Source organism: Dendrobium catenatum, unplaced genomic scaffold (genome assembly GCF_001605985.2).
Source record: "Dendrobium catenatum unplaced genomic scaffold, ASM160598v2 fragScaff_scaffold_133, whole genome shotgun sequence".
NCBI lineage: Eukaryota > Viridiplantae > Streptophyta > Magnoliopsida > Asparagales > Orchidaceae > Dendrobium > Dendrobium catenatum.
The window spans coordinates 1,164,939-1,179,286 of NW_021318595.1; the positions used below are offsets into that span (position 1 = coordinate 1,164,939).

The 14,348-nt window shown below is 31.8% G+C and overlaps 1 pseudogene; it reads right to left on the reverse strand.

Annotated features, from left to right (window-relative positions):
- Positions 1–6,746, reverse strand: part of LOC114580649 — a 9,238-nt pseudogene extending 2,492 nt beyond the window's left edge.
- Positions 6,747–14,348: the final 7,602 nt, after the last annotated feature.

Sequence of the window (14,348 nt, forward strand, 5' to 3'; positions counted from 1 at the left end):
CTTCCATCTCAAACTCCCTTTCTCCCAGCTTTTCAGCCCCTCGTTTTCACTGAATACCGTACCTGAAAGCTTCTCTGCTCAGCACTTTAACAAACAACAACCTTTCAAACATAGTCAGCCCACCATTACTACTACTATACGAGTAGATGAGTTGACAAACTCGAACTATCAAACAAATATATGATCACGACGTCGATCGAAATATTTGTATTAATACATTCATATTAGGCCTTCAAGACATATAATAAGAAAAATTCACTAATAAAAAGTATAAAACTAATAAGAACACAATCCTCTGTCGGCAGGTTGGCAGAGTCATAAGATTTAATAGACAACATAAAAAATATCCAAATGTACCCCGATTGATGATTGTGATTGAACGTAGATATCAACAGAAAGATTAACCTTCATAATAGGTTTATGAAACATCCCAATTATGTCCATTAAAAATCCAAATCCCCAAAAATCATAACAATCCAAATTTTCAACTAAATACAAATCCATGCGCTATATATGTCAGATACCCTGATATGTCTGACGGGACTAGCTCTCACTCCATACAGTCTTTCTCGGTTATTGGTAGGGGTTAATTTAACTAGTAAGAGATAGCACCAAATAGGAAATCAAAACTCAGATCATAAAGTCCTCGCAATAATGAGGGTAAATCTCTGGTTGTGCCTTTTTTCAAACCCAATATGTCTTCAAAAATTTACCACGGAACTGTAATTATTGCTAAATTCTCCTGTAAAGAGGGGAGACGCGGGGCACGAATGTTTTCGAAGCCATTAACCTTAAACTGAACTTGATAAATTGTGTTGACATCTCCCTGCCTAGAACTATTTCAGTACATAGCCAAAAATTCTATTAAATATCATGAGTGTTTATTAACTTAAATTTTTATAAGTAATTTTATTAATTTCTTACTATATTGTTTATACTTCTTTATAATAAAAATAACTAAAATCACCAAAAAAAAATTATATAAAACCCCGAAACTGATCAAAATCAAACTTATACAGAAATGATGAAACTGAACAGAGTTGTCCATCACATTTCACCTGTAATAAACAAAGCTGCCAGAACTTAAAAAATAACACAACCTGATGATATTGAATAGTTTCTGAAAGATAAAAATCAAATAAGCCACATCAGGAAATAAGAAGAAGAAAAAAAATACATATCTCGTTGTGTCAAAGATATTCCTTACAAGAGAAGATATAGCAGATGTAGAAAATGACTTTAAGCTTTGCTGCTCACTGCTCCACTACCACAAAATTGTCCAATCAAGTATAAGCGCAAGCAAGGTCATGGTGCATAAATTATCAAGTGATGAAAGTTATCTGTCAAGAAAAGTAGAACTCAATGGTTATTCATGAGATTTAGGCTTTTTTTTTGGGACATTTAGGCCCATTTAAGGCAAACTCACACACAACACAAATGCATACACAAGGACCTCGAAACCTTTTGGACCTCTTAGTTGGAAGCCTAAGCTTTCAACCAATAGGCCAAGGAGAGTTGTGTATGAAATTTAAGGCTTCATTCGGACAACTTTTTTCAATGCATTTCTAAAACATACTTTTTTAATACTTTTTTTATAAATTTTGTACTAAAAAGCTGCTTTAGAAAACAGTAAGAATAGTTGTCCCAAATTATCAAACGAGAAACATTAGACTTTGTTTGAGGACAACTTTCTTATTACTTTCTAAATCAACTATATAATATAAAATTTTTGAACTAATTTTTTTTACTATGAAAAACTGCTTCAAAAAATAGATAAAAAAACTACCCCAGACAAAATCTTAAACTTCTCTCTACAGAGAGAGAAAAAATACTGACCTCGTTGCAAAACCTGAGAATGGCCAACCACTGGTCCATATTTACTACCTTGTACTCGTGTTGTTTCTGCATTACATGATGATCCAGAAACTCATAGTCTCAGTAGAATTCACAGCAATGATGATAAATGTCTACCTGTCCTAATAGATTTTGTATTAGGACACCGATACATTTTTTTCCTGAAATATGAAGCCTTTGCTCAAGAGAGAGTTTAGCAGATAATGAAGAGAAGTGGTGCATGATCCATACCTTAAGATATTCTCCAAGTCTGTCAATCTGAGGACGAAACTTCAAGCCTAATACAAGATGTAGTAGTTCACAGGCAATCTCAATGTCTACACTTTTCTGTCTTTCCTCTGAAAGACAAGTTGGTACCAGAGAACATTAGTAATATAGAAAGAGAGGATTTTAACTAATAATTAAATAGGATAGAAAATGAAAGAGCTGTGCTTGACCAACCTGTTAAGCAGTAGCGAAAAGAATAAGAATAGAAGTCCTGGAAATTTTGAGGCCTCATAACCTTCAACATGTGAAGAAAGATTTATATAACAGAAAGAAATTGAAAAGAAAGATCTTTGCACGATGAATGTACATTTGCTGACCTCTTTCTCCAAATTCTGATAGAGCCTTCTTAAATTTTACTGACAGTGTCAGCTCGTATGGCTTTCAGACCTCTTCGCCATTCTTCCTGTTATAAAAATTGTCAGATAGAGATTTATTGCTAGAGCATGTCTACATCTGCAATTTTATTTAAGTTTAAAATTTCAAACCATTAAAAAAAAAAGTTAATAAAAAGAGAAATAGTTAATTGCATGCATTTAAGCATTTTAATTTCTTTTTCTATGAAACCATGGCCAGCCAAAGGGGTAATAATTTCCCTCAATTCAAAAAACAAGGGGCAAAAGCCCTAAGCCACCCCCCCCCCCTTTTATTTGCTTCCCTATTTGCATTTAAGGTCTGTAACGGACTTTTTTATTTATAAATTTGCTGGGCTAAGCGATGATTAATATTTTTGAACAAAAAAATTAGAGTTTTTTCAATAGTAAGTTTGGCGGCCAACCCTACAAGAGGAGATTTGATGATTTTCATCACCTCTACCTCTTTGATGAGATGTGAGATCACCTGATTTTATGCAATCTTTTCATTTCTTATTCTAGGATCTTAGATCTCATCATCCTCTACTTCTCCACATAATTTTCCTCGTTTTTCTCCCATTAAACACTAACCTAATCTCACCTTTAAGCTATCGGCCAATGACCCCACCAACAGTCCAACAGGGATCTAATCTCGTTCCATTGGCCTTCTTTTCAAAAGTTTGTGAGAAGCACCAAGTCTAATCTAGAGATTCTCATTGTTTTACTAGCCTTAAACTCTTCCACCAAACCCAAACATCTTACCTCATGCTAGTGGCCAACAAAGTCTTGCTCTAAAACCTTGGAAAAATATCAAAAGGCCACCAAAATTTATGAAACTTTTCATATCACATTTAGGCACACTCAGCTAATATTTTTAAGCATATTCAAGCCCTATAATCACCTAGATTCTCCCTACAAAAAAGCCTAAAGTCAGATCATGTTTAGGCTTCCTTCTTAGTTGGCCGACCCCTATCTTGACAAATCCATTAGTTCCACTCCAACAAACCCTAGCTCAAAGACTCTAGACCTTTATTTACACCTATTGAAGCCTCTGATACAAAATCCCAAGACCTAACCTTAGGCCTGCACCAAATTATAATACAAGGGATATTTCAAGACAGAGGTCAGCCAAGTGAGATAGGAGCACACATCCAAGAACCCTAGATCTGACTTCAAGCTTTTGGAGTGGAGACTTTAGGCAACTCCAGGGCTTGGGAACACATGAAAATTGGAGGAAGGTGTATCTAGAGGTGATCTGAAAGTTTTTATAATTTTTGTAGGCCTGTAGTCATTTTCCAAAGTTTTCATAATTTTTTGGAGGCTTTTAGACATTTTTCCACTCCACCAAACCCTCGCTTAAGGCTTTCACATTTTTATTAATGCCTCTTGATGCCTATGATTCAAATTTCCAAAGCCTAACGCTAGGCTAGCACCAAATTCTAATTAAATGGATAATTCAAGCTAGAGGTTGGCCAAGTGAGAAAGGAGCACAAACCTGAGCAGCTCCATTGCTTACGAACACATTAAAATCTTAGGAAGGTGGGTCTAGATATGATATGAAAGTTTATATGATTTTTGGAGGCGTTTAAACATTTTTTCAAGATTTTATAATAAGACTAGGTCGTGAAGAAACCCAATATTGACTGCCAGCTTTAGGTAGGATGTTTGTCTTTGGGAAATAGATTTAGGGCTAGGAAAAAAATTGAGAAATACATCTAGGTGGTAGGAAATGTCTCTAGATTAGATTTAGAGCTTTTTATAAAATTTTAAAGGATTTAGATTGCACAAATGCTCAAGGGAACAAGACTAATTATTGTTTGCTCAAGCATTGGCCAACAACCCTCCTAGGTGGGAATTGGCTTGTGAAAAAAAAAAGAGAAAAATAATAGGAAAATATGTGGAGAGGTAGAGGAAGGGTATATCTGTAATAGCCAAATTCCTATTCTGAAAATTTTCTCTGCGACCGCAGTGGCACCCCAGCATTGAGCTCTCGAGTTCTTTGATAAAAAAAAAAAAGTTTTGAGTGAGCACCGCAGCGCCGGAGCTCAAGTAGAAAGATTCTAGGGGAATCTGGAAAATTCTCGAGAAGCGCAACGGAGCTGGGAAAGCGAGCGCCGCAGTGCTAGGTCAAGTTAGTGTTTTTTTAATATTAAAATATCTAAATCCATTTTACTTAAGCCATCACCCCAACCATTTCCCTCTTCACCATAGCTTGGCCAGGATAAAAAGAGAGAAAGGGGGAGAGAGAAGACAAAAAGTCCATTGCGAATTGTTTTCTGCCATCGCTCCAGTTGGAAAAATGTGTCATGATCATGATAGGTAAACTGAAACCTATTTCTAGTTTCAGTGGTTTTGATTTCTTGGATTTTATCTCTCATAAAAAAATCGATTTAAATGCAATATCTCATGTTCTAGTGATTTTCCATCATGCAACTTTTGATATGTGATAAATATCGTTATTCTGAGGATTTTGACTAGTTAATATCCAAATTTCACTGGGTTGTTTTACTTGTATATCATTTAACTAAAATGGTTAACATAATATTAATGATAAAATGATTAGGAAGCAATGTACTACATTTAGATATGAAATACACGACATGCACAAAATTACCGTTCATTTAGTTCAACATGCATTTTTTTTGCATACTGTCAAATGAGTATAACGATATTGCACTGAATGTATATGATATATGTTATATGTTTTATATGATATGAAATGTGTGTAAAGGCAGGAATGACTAGCTGAAAATGATAGACTGATTCAAGTTAGGTGGAGACATATTACCCTATACAATAGTGTGGTCCAATGCGCTTCCCTTTAAATAAAGTTTATGGTACATGAAAAGGGAGGCATAAGGGGATTGATTGATATGCATGATATGCTGACAGGTAAGAAGTGATAACTTCTAACATGAAAGTCACCTGATTGATAACTTGTGACATGTTATATAAATGAGATTGATTCCTGTGGGGTTGGAAACAAGACTAGATATAAGAAAAACACATGTAGTCGGATGCCCAGTCTTGCTTATTATTTAGATTGTTTATATATGCATATGACATTAACAAACATGATAAATTGCATAAGTGACACGATGTGGTATGACATGCATATGATATAGAACATGACTAATAAAAACAAGTGCATGGATTTTATAAAGCAAGGTATGAACTATTTTACATTTTTGTAGTCAGTAGCAGAAAAATAAGCTAATATATTGATTGATCTACTACCTATTATAAAACATTTTTGAGAAATGAATATAGTTGTTTATATTAATGAATAAGATTTATAGTTGCTTCCATTGATAATTATATTAATTAAAAGAGATTAGTGACTCTGGTAGATAAATTAACAGATAAATAGACATTGTTTTCCAAAATTTGACCCTAGGCATTACATGATCTATTGATTCTATAGCAAGAAAATAAAAGACTGCACAAAATAAAGATAATCCTATTACTTAAAAGGATAATGATTGAAAGAGATCACCAAAATCCCTTCAAGTGTGGTCGACCATCAAGACTCTCACGTTTTTGGAACAAAATCAATTTTTTTATCATATAATAAATCAATAAGTATAAGTGCCCAATACAAACCCTAAATGCAACTATGGAAGGAAACAAAATGAGGGAGAGGGCAACGGTGGCCCCCTTGTTTTTGAATTGTGGGAAATTATTCCCCTCTGGCCTTCTCCAAATCAATCATCATAAGTCATGTGTCATCACTAGATGGTTTGTCCTTCCACCTCACTAAGAGTATGTGTTCTCCATTATCATCCACTAATGCTTCATTTGTTAGTATGTTCACTTCTAAGATGTTCGAATGAATGTTAGTTGCATTTGGTTACTTTGTCCATCAGAAAAAGGTTTAGTCTTTATATTCCCATGTAATATATTTTTCTAAAATATTAACTTCATTATTAAATATAAGAATTATATGCATAGCATATAGAAAATATGCTTCGGGGTATAATTTTCCTGAGAATTTTACATGATCCACATGCCATTACATGAAGTTTTTTGAATTTGGAGATATTTCTTTCAAGGATATATGAATCATTTCATAATCACCTTTCTCCAATTCTTTTGCAAATCTAGTTTTATTCATATATTCAATATACTTAATGTTATTTGATTCAATTTGCTTCTTAACATTTCATGTAAGAATGTAAAATCTTTAACCAAAGTAAATGCAGAATCTGAAGACGCATGTATAGGAACATCATCAACTATATCAGAAGAGCTCTTGAGGTTAAAACCAAATCCCATTGTCCTAGCAATAGGAAATCCAATCCTAATCAATCAAATCTTGGAACCCTTTCTGTTGATATTTAGGTTGTATGTTTAATGTGGGCCTATGTAAAGGAGTTGGGTTGACCTTTTAGTTAAATTTACAAGATAAATTTTGATAACATTGTCATTAAATTTAAATACATGTTTTCTATCTGTCCTAGTGAAATGATATTCATATCAAATAATCAAGATATCCCAAAAAATATGTGGGTTATATCTATAAGAAGCACATCACACTTGTCTCTAAGTGTAAAGTCACTCATACGGCAGAGCATCCTCATCTCTACAACATCCAACTTAATTTTATGCTTCTTTTTTAATGGAAAACATTATACATCATAAAGCATTACAGGTCTCGCCACCATCTTATGAAAATTTTCCTTAAATTTAAGGGGTACTTTTCTATCACACAACAGGCCCAATGCATTCCTCCACTTCAACCATCCAACTTGAATTCTATTAAAAATATCCCCATCTATTTCACTATCGCTTTAAACAATTGACCCAAGATAGCAGAAACATACACTCTTTTTAATGGCTTGATCATCCGTTGATTCTTTTTTGGGATTTCTTCGAATCGCATTAGGTCGCATGAATCCTACCTTTGATTTCAATAGTTTTGTGTTTGATGAATTTAATCTTCCATAAATCAATAAAAATGTATTTTCTTCTGATTTACCGTATTTTCACCGTATAACTTTTGTATATAATAGATATAGATTTTATGAACATTTTGTTTATAATATTATTAAATTTCACCGAGTAGATTGATAGTTAGAATTTTTTGAAATATATAAATAATGTAAAAACAAAATTATATTTCATAGATTAGTGCATTTCATACATGATATTGATTTATATTGTATAGAGAAAATGATTTGACTGACATAAGATAATATTTGCATGTCAGAAAGGAATGCTGACTGTCAATACTATAATTAATATAGGTTGGCTCTTAAAACATAATATCTTGTATAGGAGGGTGGCCGACAGATTTTTCTTTAAAGATGATTTATGGTGTAATCCCAAATAACAAATTTACATATTACACCAACGGGCAAAGAATGACGACTTTTTATAGATTATTGAAAGCCACTTGTAATGAATATAATAAATAATTGATGAGACTCACAGATGACAGATGAAAGAATGAAAATATAACATTAAAGCTGGATGTCATATTTTGCTATTCATAATTGCATTTATGATTGTATTTACATAATAACATATAAACTGATTGATAAATAGAACTGATAAAACTAACATTGAAATTGATATAACATGATAATAAAACATAACATATACACTTATACATATTGATAGATAGGCACACAACATATCATTGATAAATAACATATGATGGAATCATTGGCATGAATATAATTGATAGAAAATTGATGTATGTTTTACTGTACAGGACCTGACATTACTTTATAAACTTTTATTGATACTTATTTGTTGACAAATTCTTATATTTCTTGAGATAATTTTATTTTACTTATCATGTTGATTTCTTTTGATGTATTGATGATTTTAAAAGCATTCATGGTGGCCATGGATTTGGAATGACGAATAAAGGTAGCAAGACCATATTGGATTTTTATTTAGCTTATAATTTTTCAAATGCTAATATCTTATTTAAGAAAAGGAATGAGCATCTCATCACTTATAATAATGGATATAGTACAACTCAGATTAACTATTTTCTTATTAGAAAATTAAATCGTTTAGATTGCAAAGATTGTAAAGTTATTTCAAGTGAAAATTTATGTACCCAATATCAATTATTAGTTTTGGACTTTAAGATAAAGGGGCATAAAATAAAAAATAAAAATGATTTTCTAGGATTAGATGGGGCATTTAAAGAATATTAACAAAAATATTTTTTAGAATAAGATTTTGTCTGTGCATGAGGATGCTAATATTATGTTGGAAATAGTTGTTAGTGATATTAAGAATATTGCAAAAGATGTCCTTGGAGTATTAAAAGGAAAAGCTCATAATAGTAAAAAATAATTGGCGGTGAAATCCAAATGTGCAAGAAAATATTAAAAATAAGAAGATTTGTTATAAAAATTGGTTTAATTTTAAAAATTATGATAATTGGGAAATATATAAATTGGCTCGTAATGATGCCAAAAAGCAATATGCGATGCAAAGACATTAGCTTTAGTGATTTATATAATAGATTAGATATTAAGGAGGGAGAAAGATATATGTATAAGTTAGCCAAACAAAGAGATAGGAGTAATAAATATTTAGTTCAAGTGAAGTGTATTAAGGATGAAGATCAAAAAATACTTTTCTTAAAAAATAATATTCAACAAAGGTGGATGAGATATTTTGCTAAACTTTTTAATAAAGATTGTGAAAATAAGATTGACTATAGTGACCTTAGCACCCTAAATGAAAATAAAGATTTCTGTTTATATCGGCGTATTAGTAAAACTGAAGTTAGAGAGGCTTTAAAGAAAATGAAGGGTGGAAAAGCTGTTGGACCTGATGATATTCCAATAGAGGTGTGAAAATGCTTTGGAGATGAAGGAGTTTCTTGGGTTACTAAACTTTTTAATACTATTTTGAAGACTAAAAAGATGCCAGATGAGTGGAGAATGAGTGTGTTAATTCCTATTTTTAAAAATAAAGGTGATGCACAAGATTGTGCGAATTATAGAGGTATTAAGTTAATGTGTCATACTTTAAAACTATGGAAGCAAGTTATGGAGCATAGGTTACGGCGTGATACTAATGTTTCTCAAAATCAATTTGGATTCATGTCGGGTAGGTCGACTATGGAAGCATACATTTATTAAGAGGTTTAATGGAGAAATATAGAGAAAATAAGGAGGATCTACATATGATGTTTATTGATTTAGAAAAAACATATGATAAAGTTCCAAGAGAAGTGCTATGGAGAGTTCTTGAAAAGAAAGGAGTCAATAATGCTTATATTCAAATCATTAAAGATATGTATGCAGGAGCTATTACTTGTGTTCAAACACAAGGTGGATTGACCAAGTATTTCCCTATTTCGGTTGGGTTACATCAAGGATCAGCCTTAAGCCCATATCTTTTTACTTTAGTCATGGATGTTCTCACTAGACATTTGCAAGAGGATGTACCTTGGTGTATGCTTTTTGCTGATGATATTCTTCTTGTTGATAAGACTAGAGAGGGAGTTGAAGGTAAACTTGAATTATGGAGGTCAACCTTAGAGTCTAAAGGTTTTCGCTTGAGTAGATCTAAAACGGAATATATGGAGTGCAATTTTAGTAGTAATAGACCTAGTGAGGGGATTGTGACTTTGGGCGATCAAGTCATTAATAAGAGTACACGTTTTAGATATCTTGGATCAATTGTTCAAAGTGATGGTGAAATAGATGGGGATATTATCAGCAGAATTCAAGTTGGATGGTTGAAGTGGAGGAATGCATCAGGCTTGTTATGTGATAGAAATGTACCCCTCAAACTTAAGGGAAAATTCTATAAGATGGTAGTGAGACCTGCAATGCTTTATGGTGCCGAATGTTGGCCATTAAAAGAGAAGCATAATACTAAGTTAAGTGTGACAGAGATGAGGATGCTCAGGTGGATGAGTGGCTTTACCCTTAGAGATAGGATACGAAATGAGCATATACGTGAAAAGGTTGGAGTAGCTCTAGTAGAAGATAAGATTAGAGAGAGTCGCCTTAGATGGTTTGGTCACATAAAACGACGGCCTTTCGATGACCCGGTTAGGAGAGTAGAGGTATTAGATTTGACTTATGTTAAGAAAGGTAGGGGTAGACCTAAAAAAACTTGGTTAGAAAATATTAGGAATGACATTTCTTTATTAGATTTAAACGAGAATTTGACTTTTAATAGGACACAATGGAGAAAAAGGATTCATGTAGCCGACCCCATATAGTGGGATAAAGGCTTGATGTTGTTGTTGTTGTTGATATTGAATGTTGGCTTAATACTGATAATTACTAATTTTAATTGAGATGAGTATGCATATTTATATTATTGCATTAAATTGAAAGCTTTAGTACTTTTGATTATCTATTAGACTTTGTAAGCTCATTATGTAGATTTAATTGATTTTAAGTCATGGAAGAGAACAAAATCTCATGGAGTGAGGCTATCAGGTACTTCAAATTTTTCTTTTGATTTTTGTATTTTGCTTTATTCCTTTGTAGTCAAAAGTTTTGAGATAAATCAATGTTCTAGTGATTTCCTGGCTATTATACATCGAATTTTATTGAATGAATATAGTGAAAGATTTTGATGTGTAAGATTTAATGATTTGTTTCCGCTGGACTGATTTATATTGATGATTTTATAAAAACTCTGATTGATTAAATAAGAGATAAAATATGCAATTTTTCCAATTTTGGATTATGGGGCAACACAAAAGGAATCAGGACCGATTTGCCAAATGAACAAGTAGTTTTGACCGATTCAATGCAAAAGAGGGTTTTATAATGGATCGGACCAATCATCTAACTAGTTCATGGTTAAATTGGTTGGTCTGGTCCAAATTTTAAAAGCTTGCTTCTCATATATTTTTTTGTTTAGTTAACTTATACATACATCTTTTGTCATCTTTAATTTTTAATCTATTATATAAATCACTAAAAATTAAATTCTTTGCATTAAATATTACTATTTTAAACTCTCTAAAGGTCCATTATCCTTCTTAGTTTTTTAAACTTTTATATCTAAACCAATTTTTATAACAAAGCTTATTATTTTTTTGTCTTTGCTCACTTATTTTGAGTACACAAACAACTATTTTTACTATTATGAATATTTTCTTTTAATTCTTTAAGCACATACTTTATAATATTCTTAAACTCATTAGTTACTTTTTCTTACATAATATTAGTTTTCTCATAAATAACTAAAATCTTAAGATAATAAATCTTATTTTTAAAAATATTTTATTAATATTTCTAAATACCTCCATTTAATCCTAAGATAATATATTACTTTATTATTTACTTTCCACTTATTCATCTTAAATTTTAAAATTAATAAGTGATGCTAGGTACATAAACTTTCACTCATAATGACCTTACAATTTTACAATCTAAACAATTTATTTTTATTAGTAAATAATTAATCTGAGTTTTACTATATCCTTTCTTATAGATGATGAGATGCACTTCTATTTAAATAAAGTATTACTAATTAAAAAATTATAAGTTGGAGCAAAATCTAATATGATCTTAACATTTTTAATATTCGCTCCAAACTTATAGCCACTATGAATGCTTTTAAAATCTTATACCATTTTGACAATATGTTCATTTAAATCCCCTCTAATAAAAACACTTTTCCAAGAAGGTATTCTTTATATCAATTTTTCTAAGTAATTTTAAAATTTTATTTTTGAACACATCCAATTCTATTTAAGGAGCATAAACACTAATAATATTAATAATCTTAAAATTATAAATTTTTAGAGTTATTACTTTATACAACATTATCCTTTAAACAAAAATAATAATAAATAAATAATATTAAAAAATTAAAAAATATATTATCCTTTAAACACTCATTTATAATCACACCTATAACATTTTTAATTTGATTCCAATCAAAATAACATAGTTTCAATCCTAAACTTCAATTCTCCTTAGCATTTTCCCCAGCTCATTTAGTTTCATGAATATATAGAATATTTATCTTCATATGAATTATAATAAATATTAATTCCATTAATTTGCCTTTAAGAGCATCTATATTCTAAATTTCTATCCTAATTTAATCTCATAAACTAGTTTATTTGCCCATTATGTCTCCCCTTCAAGCTGCTTATAAAGTCCTCAAATATCTTAAATCAAATCTTGGAAAAGGAAATCTCTACAAAGAGTAGGATACTTTAAATTTTAATGTTATATTGGTACAAACTATGCAAAATGACTTGTGCATAGAAAATCCACTTCAGTATACTAAACATTTTTGGGAAAAAATCTCATAATATTAAAGAGCAAAAAACTAATTGTTTCCAGATTTAATGTTGAATCTGAATTTAAAGCAATCGCCCAAGGAATCTATGAACTTTTATGAAAGATTTAAAAATCAAGTGAGAAGATAGCTAATGAAGATATACTATGTTAATACATCGGCTATTAATATTGCTCATAATTCAGTACAATATGATTGTACCAAATACATAAAGGTAGATAGATAGTTATAAGATATTTATAAAAGAGAAATTAGATAATGAGTTTATTTGCACTCAATATATAACAAAAGGAAATTAACATGATATATTCATCGAAGGACTCTACAACATGAAATTCAAGAATATTATAAGCAAACCAAAAATAGTATATTTATACAATACAATTTGAGAGGATGTTGAAAACTGTGGTTTCCCACACCGTGAGACCACTCCATCTCCTTTATGCATTCACCTAATCCAAGTTTTAACCCTAAGTAGAAGAGCCATTGGTCCAACTAAAGAACCAATTATAATTTGATATATTGAGCACACAATAGAGGAGCTTTACCATTTGATCTTCTCCCTCTTAGCCCTCATATTGCTATCCAAGTGCTCCGATACGGGAGGGAAGGAAAAGGAGTAAGAAAAGAATTAATGTGGGGATTGAATTCAAATAGGAGAGGGAGATATGTAAAGAAAATTCCCTAATTGTGTTATTATATATTCGGAAGGATTTTATTTAGGGAGATTTTAATTAGGAAGTTTCCTAATTGTGCTATTATATATTAGGAAGGATTTTATTTAGGTATATTTTAATTACGAAGTTTCCAATTACGCTCTTTAGTGTTGTGGCTATTTAAGGATGAGTTGTCTAGGGTTTAGCATCAAGTTTTATGTTAGATTTTCTGCTTTAGTTTTTCTTGGAGGCTTCCTAACGGCGTCTAGGTTGTTTGGGAGAGCTGATCTGCCTCTCGAATTGCAGATCACATGTATCTTGTGTTTCTTATTGAAGTTTTAAAAAAAAATTAGCCACCATTTTGGTTTCACTGCAGGTTTTATATCGTTGTTTGTTGTTTTTGCTTCCATGACATATCAAATTGGTATCAGAGCGGTGTCCTGGACAAATTTCCTCGCTAATTTCTACCAAGTTATTCCTCTCCATTTTCTGAATTTTATTGTTTGGAGGCTAGATTCACGTCAAAGTTGTTGATTTTTGCTGTTAAAGCCTTGATCCGAGCACCGATGGTTAGAAGAAGAGTTGAGACGTTGGAAGAAAAGTTGATAGGGGGAGTAGGGCAACTACGAGGGAATGTGGGATCGATGAATGAACGTATTTCAATGAATGAAGAAGGTTTGGGAATATGGAGGAGATGATGAAGCGGATATTGGAGTTTCATACTAAAACGGCTCTGCCGAAAGCAAGGACAAATCTCGAGGAAAAAAAAAAGAGGTGGAAGTTTTAGGAGGGGAGGAGGAAATACCCCACCTGGAGCTTTTACTGAGAAGGGGGATGAATAGGGAATATGCAGGTAGGAGGGAATGAGAAGAAGAGAACAAGCGATCTGAATTTGAAGGAAGGAGGGAATATAAACGAAGAAGGGAGGAGAGGGAACTGTGGAGAGACCCCAATGCTCACGTCATGG